The sequence below is a fragment of the Rhamphochromis sp. 'chilingali' genome (genome assembly GCF_963969265.1).
Source record: "Rhamphochromis sp. 'chilingali' genome assembly, chromosome: 12".
In the NCBI taxonomy this organism is placed as follows: Eukaryota; Metazoa; Chordata; class Actinopteri; order Cichliformes; family Cichlidae; genus Rhamphochromis; species Rhamphochromis sp. 'chilingali'.
This window is the reverse complement of record NC_137939.1, coordinates 6,472,887-6,486,965: the sequence shown is the minus strand read 5'-3', so window position 1 is coordinate 6,486,965 and position 14,079 is coordinate 6,472,887. Positions and strand designations below refer to the sequence as shown.

The 14,079-nt window shown below is 40.3% G+C and overlaps 1 protein-coding gene across 7 annotated transcripts in view; it reads right to left on the bottom strand.

Annotated features, from left to right (window-relative positions):
• The window catches only part of LOC308407144 (forkhead box protein J3-like), a 75,102-nt gene that overhangs the window by 37,644 nt on the left and 23,379 nt on the right, over positions 1-14,079 (bottom strand). The gene's annotated exons all lie outside the window — the stretch shown is intronic.

Sequence of the window (14,079 nt, the reverse complement as noted above, 5' to 3'; positions counted from 1 at the left end):
AGCTTTTATCTTTTTCCAGCCTTTGTCAAGACTGTTGGAAACCAATGCAAAACCATTATGGGACCTTGCCATGTCCTTCATCTCCTTCCAAAGTACAAGTTTTTCTTCACTCAGATTAGAATCTGGTCTTACTATCTTTAGCTTGGGTTTCACTCGGCTCTGGCTCCAGAACCTCGGTCTCGACATTAGCGAAGGCCTTCAAAAGGAGTCCTCTGCTTTCTACTCCGTACCGTGTCGAATAAAAACAGACACTACGGGTCACGGTTAGACAAGAGTGAAATGCGGGTGCAGATGCAGACGACTCCATTGATTAAAGCCGAAGCGTACCAGACGCTCCTGAAACTGATGATTGAAAACAGGAGGCTGGAGCGCATTTCAGTGAAGATAGGGAGCGAGACAGAGGGATGCTAGGGCAATGATTCGCCATGACTGTGAGGTGGGTGATAATGTCAGTGGTTGTGCGTTTGATGTGCTACAGGGTTGGATTTGTTTTTTTGAATATGTCAAGAGGCTGTGTTCAGAGTAAAACTGGAGGGAGGAGGAGGAGTTTAAGCTGGGCTTAATGAAAACTCACATTTTTGTACACGTTCGGTTTTAGCCATAAAGACGAGAAGATCATATTTCTTAAATTTATAACAATCCCTATTGTTTATGTGTGTATTTGTGTGTGTGTGTTGTGAGGGTAGGAAAAGGAAAAGAAAGAGAGAGAGTGAGAGAAACGGGGGGGGGCACAACAGCTTATGCTAACCTGACATGAACCTGTTCTCCCTGCAGGCTCCCGTTCTCCACTCATCTGCTGCTGCTAATTAATACCACTGGGGAGGAGGAGGAGAGAAGACAGAGGGATGGGAGGAATTTCTCGTCTCCTTCTCTCGGGTTCGTACTGCTCAGCAGCAGCTTTGTTTCTCTTACAGAAAAAGAAAAACACCTTCTCTCTCTCTCTCTCTCTCTCTCGCTTTCTGTCTCCAGTATACCATTACAGCCTAGTCCACCTCTGCCTCCCCTCGATCTCTGCTGAAGAAGAAATGCTCGAGCAGGTTTTGGCTTCTCTGCTTAGCGGGTCACTGGCTGCTTGTGGCCGTCCATCAAGGAAATATGTGGCAGTCGGGAGATGAAAAAAGGCAAGGAGGACTGCCACCAGCTACCACACTACGGTAACCATCTGTTCCAAAAACTTTCCTGCAGTTGGTGGTGGTAGATCATTAACACAGAGTCCCGTCACTTCAGGAGCTAGCCCATCTAACTTTGCTAACCTCTACCTGTTATTTGTTTATTCACACACTATATTTTATGACTCAAGCAATTTTTGGAACATCTGTGCACTACTTGCTATGTCTGCACAACCCCATCTATTTCAGACTTTGTACACTCTGGCAAATTTCACTTTTGGGGCATGTGTGTCCGTTGCTGGGCCCGCATGGTTGCACTGTGGCTTTTAAAGCCTTTGTACAGCCCTGGATTTGTTCCTGTCATTTAGCTAACTAAAAAAATCTTCCAGTGTGGAATAATGATAAGTCGGCCCCTTTCAGTAAATGGAGAATTTACTGTAATATTTTTCAGATGGTTTGGAGCACGGGAGTTTTCTTCCATGTGCGCGTTATGATCCACATATCAACAAAAACAGCCCGTAGCCCAAACCAATCAGCATGCGAGGATACAGTTGGATTAGGATAGAATAGATAGAATAAAATGAGCCAAATGCTGAATTTAAAGACTGACATGTACAGTGCTGTTTGAAGCTTGCAAACTTGCACTATACTGTATTGCTTAATTAATTTCATGCCCTTCTTTCTTTTGTGTCTGTGCTGATTGTATGTGAGAGAAGGGTGAAAGGAAAGGAGCGAGAGTGGTGATCCTCTAAGCTTTGCTTATTTTCTAGAGTGCCCAGTAATTACAGATGAGCAAAATATATTTTTTAACTGAATTAAAAATTTTGTGTATAAAACTAGACTACATGACCTTCTAAGCGGTGATACAAAACCAACGTGGTGCTTATGGCGTAATCTTAACTTCTGTATGCTGTCAGCACTCACGGTGATGATACATTTGCTTAGCGGCATTAAACAAAATATATTTGAGGTTAAATGGTAAAGGTAACAACCAGCAGGTCAGTATTTAATCTTTATATGATTCAAACTATCATTTGGATATGGACATTATATTAAAGTTATATTACATTATATAATAGTTCATATTCAGTGTTAGGTAATGTTGGTGGCTATGGCTCAGGTGGTAGAGTGAGCAGATTGAGCTCCAGCCTTAGCTGAACTTTGCTGAGCTAACTAGCCTTTGGTGCAGCACTCCTCCTCCTCAGTGGGCTCCCCCACCAGTCTTGTTGAGCTGTGCTTGACTTGCAGGTGTGCTTCTACATATTTGATGTAAAGCCGCAGCTGACAAACATTCATTATCGGCCAAGGATACATCTTCATTTCTCTTACACTTGTGTCTCAGTGGAACAATGTCACAAGTTAAGAATGAATACTGAACACTAGTACAAATGCACCTGTGCATGCTGTTGGGAGGTAGAAACAAAAGAAACATAGGAAATATGGTGCAACAGTTACAAATAGCTAATATGAAAAAGTAACAGTTTTTGAGGCTGATTGGACAACAAAGTAACCAGAGTACTCTAATGAGCTCATTTGTAATGCATTTCCCTCCACATTGCTCAGATACCGTGTACATGTATATATTGGTTATTTTCAGCATATAACACAAATATGGTCTAAGACAGAGCTACTGGAAGAACAATGGTATGCTTCACAAAGCAAAAAGCAATGCATTATATAGGAGGTTAAACACACAAGTACAAGAATGCCAGCACTGTAACAAAGCAACAATGTCTGAGAGGTGATATGAGCATAATAGGAAAGGTCTGTGCAGCAGTAGTGATAAAAAAAATGCTATGTGAATTTATATATGCACTTTCCTTGCTGTGGTCACAAAGACGGGAAAAGCGCTATATTAATAAAGCCTATTTAAAAATATTTAAACATCTTTACAGACACCCTCTTTAGTTTTAAGATTAGTCTTAAAAATGTTGTTTTTTATAGTTTGAGCCAGATCAGGTGACCCTGAACCCTCCCTTAGTTACGCTGGAGTAAGCCTAGGCTGCTGAGGTCTTCCCATGTTGCTCTTAGCAAAGTTTCTTCTTCACTCACCTTTTTTCACACTCTATGCATTTAACCATGAGTTATTATTAATCTCTGTTTCCCTTCCACAGCGTCTCTTTTGTCCTGTCTCCCTCTCACCCCTAACCTGTCACGGCAGATGGCTGAGCTCGTTAGGGAGAAAACTTTGGTGCGTCGACGTCCGCGAGCTCTTCCAGGAATGGTGATGATGCTTTCCAGGAAAAGTCGAGAGGCACTGAGTTAGTATGTGTTGATCGCAAACGTAATCAGCTCCACAGCAGGTAAGGTATTCAGCAGAAGTTACCGTGGCGATGCAACAAGGTAAATGAACCACCTTTCCAACATCGAAAACCCAAACTTACCTCATCAAACCCCTAGCAAGGTTCGTCCTGGTTCGTTTAACTTCAAGTGAATGAATTCCCCTAACTTTTATTTACTTCTCAATATGTTTTACTCTTTACTTTCTTCATTTTATCAGCCTTTTCATCACTGTATGGTAATTTTTCTTTATCGAATAGTATGAAGATTTCATTTCAAACATTTAATAGGCTGTTATGAACTCCATGCACACGCACGCACACACACACACACGCACTCTCTCTTAGCCACCCACACGTATGCAAAAGGGCGAATGATACATAAAACAAATTCTGCTTCTTTTCCCTGACGGGATCCTGGATAAAAGAAAGAATAACAAAAAAAATCTAAATATGATTTCTCCACATAGCTCGCTACAGACTGAGGCCATGCCATTCCCGCCCAGTAGCTGAAGGATCACAGAGCGTGCGAGTGTGTGCCTGCGTGTTTGTGTGAAATGCAGGCGCTGAATAAGACTACTGGTTGAGTCCCATACCTTTGGCATGAACAAAATTATATACACAACATCGACAACCTCCATTTCAACGGAAGAAAAAAAAATGTCTGTAAACACAGTAAATCAGTGTTTGCTCTCTCCATAAGCAGCAGTCCAGACCAACTAAAGGCATAATAAGTATGTCTGTGGATGCATGTTTTCCATAACTTACCAGTTACTGTGAGTATATTATAATGCACAATTCTGCCATCCAAACTACACGAGAGTTACTTAATAATTATCTAATTACTACGGAGCCCTGAAGTCGCTTGGAGAGTACAGGCTACAGTTTTGATTAAGTTGAATGCACAAGATGCAATATGGCTCCACGATTTAGTTACTTGTCCACACAATATATGCATATAGAGAGAGACTAGCCTTTCTCCCTGAATTATGAAGAAGTCAGCAGGCGCCCGGGCTTTATAACTCATTACTTAAAAGTTAAAAATCCTCTTTCCATCCACAGTAATCTGCTCCAGACTAATTTTAATCAATGCAAGCAGATCACAGTGCAAGACAAACAATACTGATCTCTATTGGTTTTGGTTAAACCTTCCAAACACGCCAGACTGGCATTGTGTCTACACCTGAATGCATGCAAAGCATCTGCCTTCACACAGGTGCTCACAATCAGCATGTAATGCGTTTCATGTTGTGATGGAGAAAGCTTTGTGAGGTGTTTCTAAAGCTGTGAGGAAATTCGGAGAAAAAAATCCGATAGAACGAGACAGAGCACGGAAAGTTTGTTCAGCTGGCCGACATTATTGTCCAATATTAGCCATATAAGGATCGATCTATTAATCTACTGGTATCTGTGCAATAAACGAAAATTCAAAGAGCAAAGAAGGGACGGGAGAAACACCCTCCACTCCAATTATATGAGTGTTGCATAGTCCAGCAGAGGGCAATTTCCTTTTTGGTAACAGAAAAGTCAAGTAGAATGTATAAGAGAAGATAAATAAAAAACACATAACATGTTAGGGAAATCCATACATGCTTCAATTGTCTGTTTAGAAAACAAAATGATTGGCCGATATATCGAACAATAGGCCAATTTCTTTAAATCAGCAAATGTCATTATCAGCATTAAAAATCATATATCAATTGATCTCTGGAACTAGATATTTAGAATAAGATGATAGGAAATTTTGAAAGAAATGTTAAAATGAAATGTACACACATATTATTAAAGAAAATGGGTCTTGTTTTTCTCGCCTTCTGGAAATAACTAATTAAAAATATCAGTAATTTGCTACACAAACCAATTACAGACTTTTCTTAACGACGCTTACTGACTCCACATTAAAAAAAAAAAAAGCCTCTAAAAAGATTTTTACTAGCAGGTTTTTGTTGCTGCTTCCAGGATCACCTGTCATCACTGGAAGAGTCAGTCCAAACCAGCGTTTGGGGAGTGTTTAAAAATGACAGACTTTCTTTCTTTTGATTCCTTTACTGCAAAGACTAACAATTCCCATGGAAAAATTTATGAGGTTGCGCTTCTTAAAGTAAAGAGATGATGAAACTTGACTGGAATATTTTTTTTGTCTACAGTAAATATGCTAACCCAAAAGTGTGCCTCAGTGTCTTTATTTTATTGTTCATATAGTGCTTCCTGGCAATTCTGCCGGTCCAGATTTACAGGCGCTGTACAGTGAAAAGCCACCCCTCATTTCTTTATATTTTACTAGGAAAATGGGAAACTAATGTAGCAAAACATGTGCAAGCATACATAGATATACAATATATAAGGCAACTGAGTTTGTACAACTCTAACGAGCATGAAAATCAGTATTTGATATTTGACCATATTTTTTCTTCAACTCGGATCTCACAGGCAAACGTTTTTCAAGAAAATAGAATAGTCAGGGAGATAAATGAAGTAGACACTGGGAGGCGTGCACACTGACAAAGATTTAAGCCAAAAATTTCCCATTTTAAGTCCATTTCTTGTATAATTTGGCATACCTCAGCCTGTTCTCCCTGATTCCCTTCCTTTAGAACGGCTTCTTGACAGCCATCCTTCCACTGAGACCATTTCTTTAATTTGGTTTCTATGAACAGTAGATGGATCAGCTGAAGTTCCAGATGGATTTGCTCGGACAGGCTTTTTTTTTGAGACCTACTACTTCTTCTTCTTTTCTTCACTTTCCTCAATTTTTTTAACGACGCACTGCACACCATGCTCAGATATGCCAACTTTTTAGACAGCACCTCTTCGGAAATCATTTGCTGGCGCAAAAATACTATTTTATGTCTGTAAAACTGTGTTATCTATTTCATATATTCAGCTAAAGAAATTGGAACAGATCATGTATTTTCGCAACAGGCTTCTAGCAACAAAGTGTCTAATGATACAATTTAAAAGTTGCCTGTTATGAAAGCATAAAGAAATCTCCTCAGACCATTGCATAATACTCTATACTGATTATTTTGTTGGCTGTTTGACGTCATGTGGCTACATCCATGTTTTAAATGCAGTTTACGGCTTTCACACTATTATTAGATAATGACAGAGACTTGTGGATGTTTGCATGTGCACAGTATATAATGTTGTAATTACTGTTTATGTGTACATGTGGTTAATGGATGTTGCCGCTGCCTAATGTAGGCTGCAGCATCCTGGACTTGACGAGGGTAGTTATATAAGGCGGGCTTGACAGGCATGGATGACTTTTTGACAAAATGCAATGTGATATAATGTGATGTGTGACAAAAAGTCAGGTTTTGGAAACATGCTTTCGGGTGGAGAAAGGAGAGGGATATAAGGCTGTGCATGTGTGTGGATCAGCCGTAGAAAGAGATAAATGATCAAAGAAAGATGCTTAACAGGATAAAAAGCCTGTCTGCATGTGTGGGTGTGTGACTAGATATGGTAAAGTGCAAGGTAAAGGCCCCAGAAGATATTCTGGCCATAGGCGGGAAGCTTCCTGCTTTTGTGAATGTGTGTTTGTGTAGACATGCCAGAGAAGCAGGTCACATAGAGAAGAGCAAAGTTACATAAGTGGTAGGTTTGGAAGATTTGGGTCAGGCCAGCAGAGTTAAATGCAAAGTGGTAACATTAGATGGCATTTGCTCAACAGAATTGAACGCTCCTGAGAAGAGATGTTTCATAAAGGTGGAAACAAAACTTTTTAATATTTTCCTGCTCCCCAGGTTTCCTGCTGTAACAATCTTTTTCATTTTATGCACAGACACTGAGGTGAGTTATAGCTGAAGCATTAATGTGCACACTAAACTAAATGATTCCCCATCAGGTCTGCAGTTTGGGGAGGGTTTGATTACAGTCACTAAAAGTTTACAAGACGACATTTAAAAAATGGATGAAATCCAGCATACTGAGACACTGAGGCCTGGGGAAAAACTGTAGATCTTTACATTTTTGGTTGAAAATACATTCATTAATGTGCTTCAGCAGGCTGTAGTACAAAGCCTGGGAAAGCTCTAATAAGCAAGGTATAAGTCCCACAGAAACCTCTGCTCATCTGTTGTTGTCTGCTGGGAGGCTGAGGTCAAAGGCCAAAGGGCCAAGGGTATTTGCTGGCCAGGGTTTTAACCTATGGCGGGAGCTTAGTCGGTCTGATGTGCACACACAAATGCAATCCCACACAACAGTATTCACGAGAGTCACTCCCATGCCCTTCACAATGAATGCATTGTTGTGTCGGAGAGGTACAGAGGCACATTGGAGTACACATTGACAATAAACTGGACTGGGCTAAAAACACCACAGCACTTTACAGGAAGGGCCAGAGTCGTCTCTATTTTTTGAGGCGACTGAGGTCCTTCAACATCTGCCAGAAAATGCTGAGGATTTTCTATGAGTCTGTGGTGGCCAGTGCGATCCTCTATGCTGTTGCATGCTGGGGGAGCAGGCTGAGGGTCGCAGATGCCAACAGACTTAATAAACTGATCCGGAAGGCCAGCAATGTTGTGGGGATGGAGCTGGACTCCCTCAAGGTGGTGTCGGAGAGGCGGATGCTGTCCAAGATAAAGACAATGTTGGATAACACCTCCCACCCACTCCATGACATGTTGGTCAGTCACAGGAGCTCGTTCAGTGAGAGACTGAGATTACCGAAAAGCACCACTGAACGACACAGGAAATCATTCCTGCCTGTGGCCATCTCCCTGTACAACGCATCCACTTAACACACTGTTTGCTGCTACAACTACACATGTTTCTTTTCCAAATATTTATTTATAAGTGACTTATGTATGTATGTATGTATATATATGTATATATTGTACTATTCTTAGTTAGCGTATTGTCTGTCTTGTCTTAATGTTGGTTTAAAATGGAGCACTGTAACAAAAAATAATTTCCCCCAGGGATCAATAAAGTATTCTGATTCTGATTCTGATTCAATCAGAACCACAGCTAGAGAAAGAGTGAAAAAGGAAAGAAGCCAGTGCAGGAGAGGATATTGGGAGAAAATAAAGAAAAGAAGAGATTTTTATTAACTTTCAGCTGAACACATACAGTGAGGGGGTAAAATGTAAGTTTTGAAAGTAAGGCACAGGAGTAGAAGCTGGGAGGAAGGAGAGAGCAAGAGGCACAAAGAAAGAAAGAGCTGAAGTCGGCTGGATGAGGGAGTGTAGGGTACAAGCGCACACGGACAGGTGTCTTAGATGTGAAAGTCTCCTGGGTTCTGAGTATCATTGAGACACATTATATCCTGATGGTGACGGAGTGACAGCCGCTCGGTGAGTATGCAGGGCTGAATGCAAGTCACTACTTCAAACTCCATCTGATACATATTCATTTCATTTGATGGACTCTTTCCCCACCCTCTTCACTCCCTCACTCAAGTACTTCACACAAGTCATCTATAAGATGAGAGGTATGCGCGGCTGTGCAGCGTCTGCTTGTACACAAGTGTGTGCGCCTGAGTGGGTGTGTGCATTTCAACGTTTGTTGGTTCGTTCGTCTGGATGTAAGCGCGCGCGCGTGTGTGTGTGGGTGTACCTGTGCACGTGAGCAGATATGCATGCACCTGTTCATCTGCGTTAATGTGTCTACACGTGTGTGTGTGTGTTTCCAGAATGTAGCATAACCTGCTTGCTTGTGTGTGATGGAAAGAGAAGGAGAGGGCCTAAGTGAGTCTGCATACTTGTGACTCACACACACATACACACACAAAAAAAAACAACAACATCACAGACAAGGTGGAAGCAGGGTTTCTGCCGTCTCTGGGGATCTAGCAAGCTGCTCCAAAACAATAAAAATATTCAAAAACGCAGTTCATCATCCCAACCAGCAGGCCCAGCTTTGCCACATCATTTTGTCTAGAGTCATTTTAGACACAGACTGCTTGGATGCCCTTAGCAAGTTGCAGGTTATACTAATCTAGTGTTGCATTTCCAGAGGCTCACATCAGTCTGGTTTAATTATTGCATCAAGACACGCACTTCATCTGCCGCTGATGCAGCTGACTGACTGCAGCAAACCCAACACAGTCACCCCTACTCAAACAACATGGATCTGCACCACTAACTTGACAAAAGGCTTAATTCTCGGATGCTTTCTGTCATATTCCAGTTCAGCTATTGCTGATGTAAACCTGCTCCTGCTGCACACTGAAAGCTTACGATTGTGTGCAAGCTGTGGCAAAAATGCAATAAATTCTTACCATAGCATGTTAGAAATATATTTGCTTGAAAAAACGATTTCACTTTGCTGCTTTAGCCCTCCAATGGACTGGCAACCTGTCCAGGAAGTACCCTGCCTCTCACCTTGTGATAGCTAAGATGGGGTCCAGCCCCCATAAACCTGAATTAGGTAGGCAGTACAAAAATGGATAGACGGCTCTGTCTGTTCTTCCGATGCTGTAGCATCAAAGATGCACGAAAGCCTAAATAAACAGAGAATATGAATAAAAGATTTGGTCAGGGATTCACTTGGTGCAAAACTTCACGAATCAGGGAATTTTACCAACTTGGAATCGGATCTGAACTGGAACAAGTTATCAGATCCCATATCTGCTGGTTGGATTCTTTTTTTATTGTGGAGGAGCCTCAGGAAATATAATGACTTTGCAATTGACTAGCAGAACCTCATTAGTACTGTCACTCTCCAAAAAGTTCAATCAGAAAAATGTCTATGTCTATGGTATATGTATGTGTGTAAACCACATTTTCAGAAAAGGTTGACCTAAGAGCTTGAAATCAAGATCACCAGGATTCAATCTCATTTGAGATTTTTTAGTAGACGGCATATGTGGTATCAATTTAAAAAATCCTATGTTGCCTTGGTCTCAAGTTACCACATTCACAAACTTCGGTGTCCAGCGGAGAGATGACATTTACTCAGGTTATTTGTCTAATACTAAGATTTGTTCACTAATCTGAAACTTTTAAATGTGACAAATGTGCAAAAAGCTGAGAAATCAGGAAGGGAGCAAATACGTGTTTTTACTCTGTCATCAAAGCAGCACTTAATGGTCCTTTTTAGTCTTGTATTTGACCATTTTTCAAGTTAGACATGACTTGATCCTCGCTATCTAACCAGTTGAAAAGGAACACGCATGTTTATTAGTTCTTGAAACATTTTTTTCTTTCCTTGTCTTTGTTAAGCCGTTCTGCCACTTGACTGCCAAAGTGATCAGCTGAACACCTTAGAGACACATGACAGACACAGGTGCAAACAGCAGTGTGTCTCAGGTGTCCAGCCATGATCAGATCACACAAGACACATTTTAAAACCAAGTGTTTACAGGGTCTTTGATGAAGACTGTAGTGGGAATTGCAGAAGAATGAGCAGAAGACTAATGTATTCGATGCTTATCTGATGCCAAAACACCTTCTAATATTCACAGATAGGATTTTACAAAGCAGGTCGGTGATTATGGTGCTACTATTTTATCTTTTTTTCAAGAGATAAACAGCAGAAATACTCTACAACAGTAAGAGATCATCCCAGTTTTCCCAGCCTTTGTCCTTCCTGTGTCACATCAGCAGGATTTCTGCTCTCACAACTAATTTAGAAAGACAAAATTCTTTCAGGTGTAATTTTATTATAGTGTTTCAAAAATAACACAGAGACCAAAGTAGGTCGCAGTGGCAGACTTCCTGTTGCTGATTGTTTCAAGCAGAGGGCTGTGTGCGAAGTGACAGCTTCTGTCACCAGCTTTTCCGGGAGAGGAGGTGAGTGAACAGGGAAGGAGGAAGGAGGGGTAGGAGGACAGGCAGGAAGGAGTGCACTGGTTGTACTATGCATCCCAATGCCGTTTGACAGCCGCCCTTTTCTATCATGCTTACGTGAAGAAATGAAGGCTATTCTAGTCTGATTTCTAAACTTGTTAATTAGGTGGGTTGTGTTGAGCTGTTTGGGAGGTTGCGTGGTTCATGACTACTGAAACTGCAGTGGATTTCCTGTGGGTATAGATAATATCCACAACATCCATCTAAATTAGTTTTTTTCCCTCCTTTTTCTTTAGTTTTACAGATTTTTAATCACCAAAACGTGGTGCCTTTTCAAACAACATCCATCTAAATTACTTTTTTCCCCTTTTTTCTTCATTTTTTATAGACTTTTAATCACTCAGATATGAAGCCTTTTCACAAACTATATTAATCTGCTCAGACACCGTCCAGAACAGTGTAAAGGCCATGTTTCTGGTACTGTTCAGGCTTTCTGTGATTCACGTGTCAATATAACCAATGGCAGATTGCCTTGAGATGATAAAATAGAGATCAATGCCACGCGGTTATCAGCACTGTTGCTGTTTTATGATCTTTAACACAGTTATAAGCCTTGAACAAATATATTATGTGGTTGTTTATTGAGTTTAGAGCTTTAATAATGTAAGATTTTGTAAATAGGCACAACTCCTGTCAGACTGTTTAGCAAATACCGGCTGTAGTCTGCAAGTTCTTGTTTACTGATGCAAAGAGAAGCAGGAATCTAGTTTTTTTTATTCTTTTTCCGATTCAGTGTCACTCCCTTGTACATGAAAAATTATTTCTGGTTATATGTCAATGTGGCTGAAATGGACAGGACCAGATTTTAGCCAAGTTTTAGATAGACAACCTCACATTTGTGTCTAAAGCATTTTAGCATGCAGAGGAGTTCATGGTTAACTCAGTGGATGCAAGGTGTTCAAGCCCAATCATCACTCTTCCATCACCGTGCTTTACAGTTTGTATGACTGTCTGTATGACGTTAGTATGACGTGTGCGGATATGCTGTGGTTGTTTTTCTCCAAAAGATCTCCACCTTGGCCTCATCTGTCCAAAGGACATTGTTCCAAGAGTCTAGTGCTTTGCTCAGATGCAACTTTGCAAACCTACGTTGTGCTGCCATGTTCCTAAGACAGAAAAGACTCTCTCTTGGTAACAATTCCAAACAACTCATAACTGTTCAGCCTTTTTCTAAATGTACTGAAATGAACTTTAACATTTAACATGCTGAGGCCTTCAGAGTCAAAGATGTACTCTTGGGTTTTTAGGAATTTTTCTGAGCACTGCATCTGACCCTTGGGGTGAATTTTCTGGGACACCCACTCCTGGGAAGATTGTGGCATGCAGCTGAATGCTCCAGACCAGCAAACTGGCAAAAATGCTAATTTATACCAGTGATCACACTTGCTGATGATCAATTAATCACATGCATTTGATTAGCAGCACCTGGCTTCCATTTACCCTCTTAATTCATATGGAAGTAGAAAGAGAGTGCTGAGCTTTTCTACGGGCCTGCAAAGAATATTATGAAAATGTTTTTTTTTTTTTCAGATTACTGTACTGAAATTTTTTTTTACGATTTTTAGTTTTTAAGAATGTTGTATTTTCATCTACATTAAAGTTAGGTAGCTTTTATTTTCTCCCTGAATACCTCAGCTAAAAAAATCTAAAAATAAAATTACTAAATCTGCTTAGGCTGACACTGCTGTCAATTTCATTTGAATGCCTTTTTATTAAAAAAAAAAAAAAAAGCACCACACATGTATTATTTGCTAAAAACTGTGCCTAAGCAGGGCTGCTTTAACTTTGGTAAATCAGAAAACCATCAGCCATTTGCTTTTTTTTCTAGGACACGCTTTGACGCAACCCAGGGTCTGATAAAGAACAGGCTCGTGTCAGACAGGAAACAAACCCCATAACTAGGGAAGAAGCTCATTCTGTGGTATAACTGTTGCATTCCAAAGTACTAGGGAAACCGGCCTAAAGCCTATTATTAGCCATATGGAGAGTGCTGCAGGCCTGACTGGTTAGAGAGGGAAACACAGTGTTGGATGAGCGCCAAATGCTCGAGGAGATAGCAAGAGAAATTCCTGGCTTTTAATTAAGAATTTAATAGTGAGACTCATATTAATGATTAGTATGTAATTAAAAGCTCTAGCAGTGTTTCGTACACAAGTATAATTAATAGCTGCATCTATGCATGTGTGCGAGTGTGGACACAGCTTAAAACGGAAAAAAAAGCTAATTATCTTAATCTGCCTTTCAATCAATAGCAGCAATTTATATTTAAATACAACTGTGGTGGAAGTTTATATATATTATGGCTTAAATCGTCTCATAAAAAGAACAGGGGCTAGGACTGCTTCACAGCTCACCATCAAAGCTGAACCGTCAAAGTCCAAGTTAAAGGAACATATTACACCAAAAATAAATAAATAAATAAATAAATAAATAATAATAGCTTTGCAAGCTCCTTTGACAACGACGACCTGGATGACTGAGAACTTTCACAGACACCAAAAATAAATAGTTTTTTTCCCCTACATCAGGGTGAGTTGCCCATCTAAAGAAAACCTTGGAAGCAATGTCTCTTTCCAAAAATCATGAACTGATTTCTTAAAATAAAATAATAATAATCATATTAATTTTTTTTTCCAACCAAATAACACCCAGATAGATAAACAGCACTACCAGGCAAAAAACACCTAAACTTAACTTTTCGAGTAAACTATCCCTTTAAAAGTGAACAATGAACTGTGGCCACAACTGCTTGTCATTAACTTTAACAGCCAACCTTTAACAGAAAGAGGAAGTTAACAGCATTTGTTGCATGACCGCCGTTTTGCTCCAAGCAGTGATGAGAGACCAGCCAGTTTAGTAGGGCAGTTCCCACGGCAACTTGCTCTAGTCGTGTTA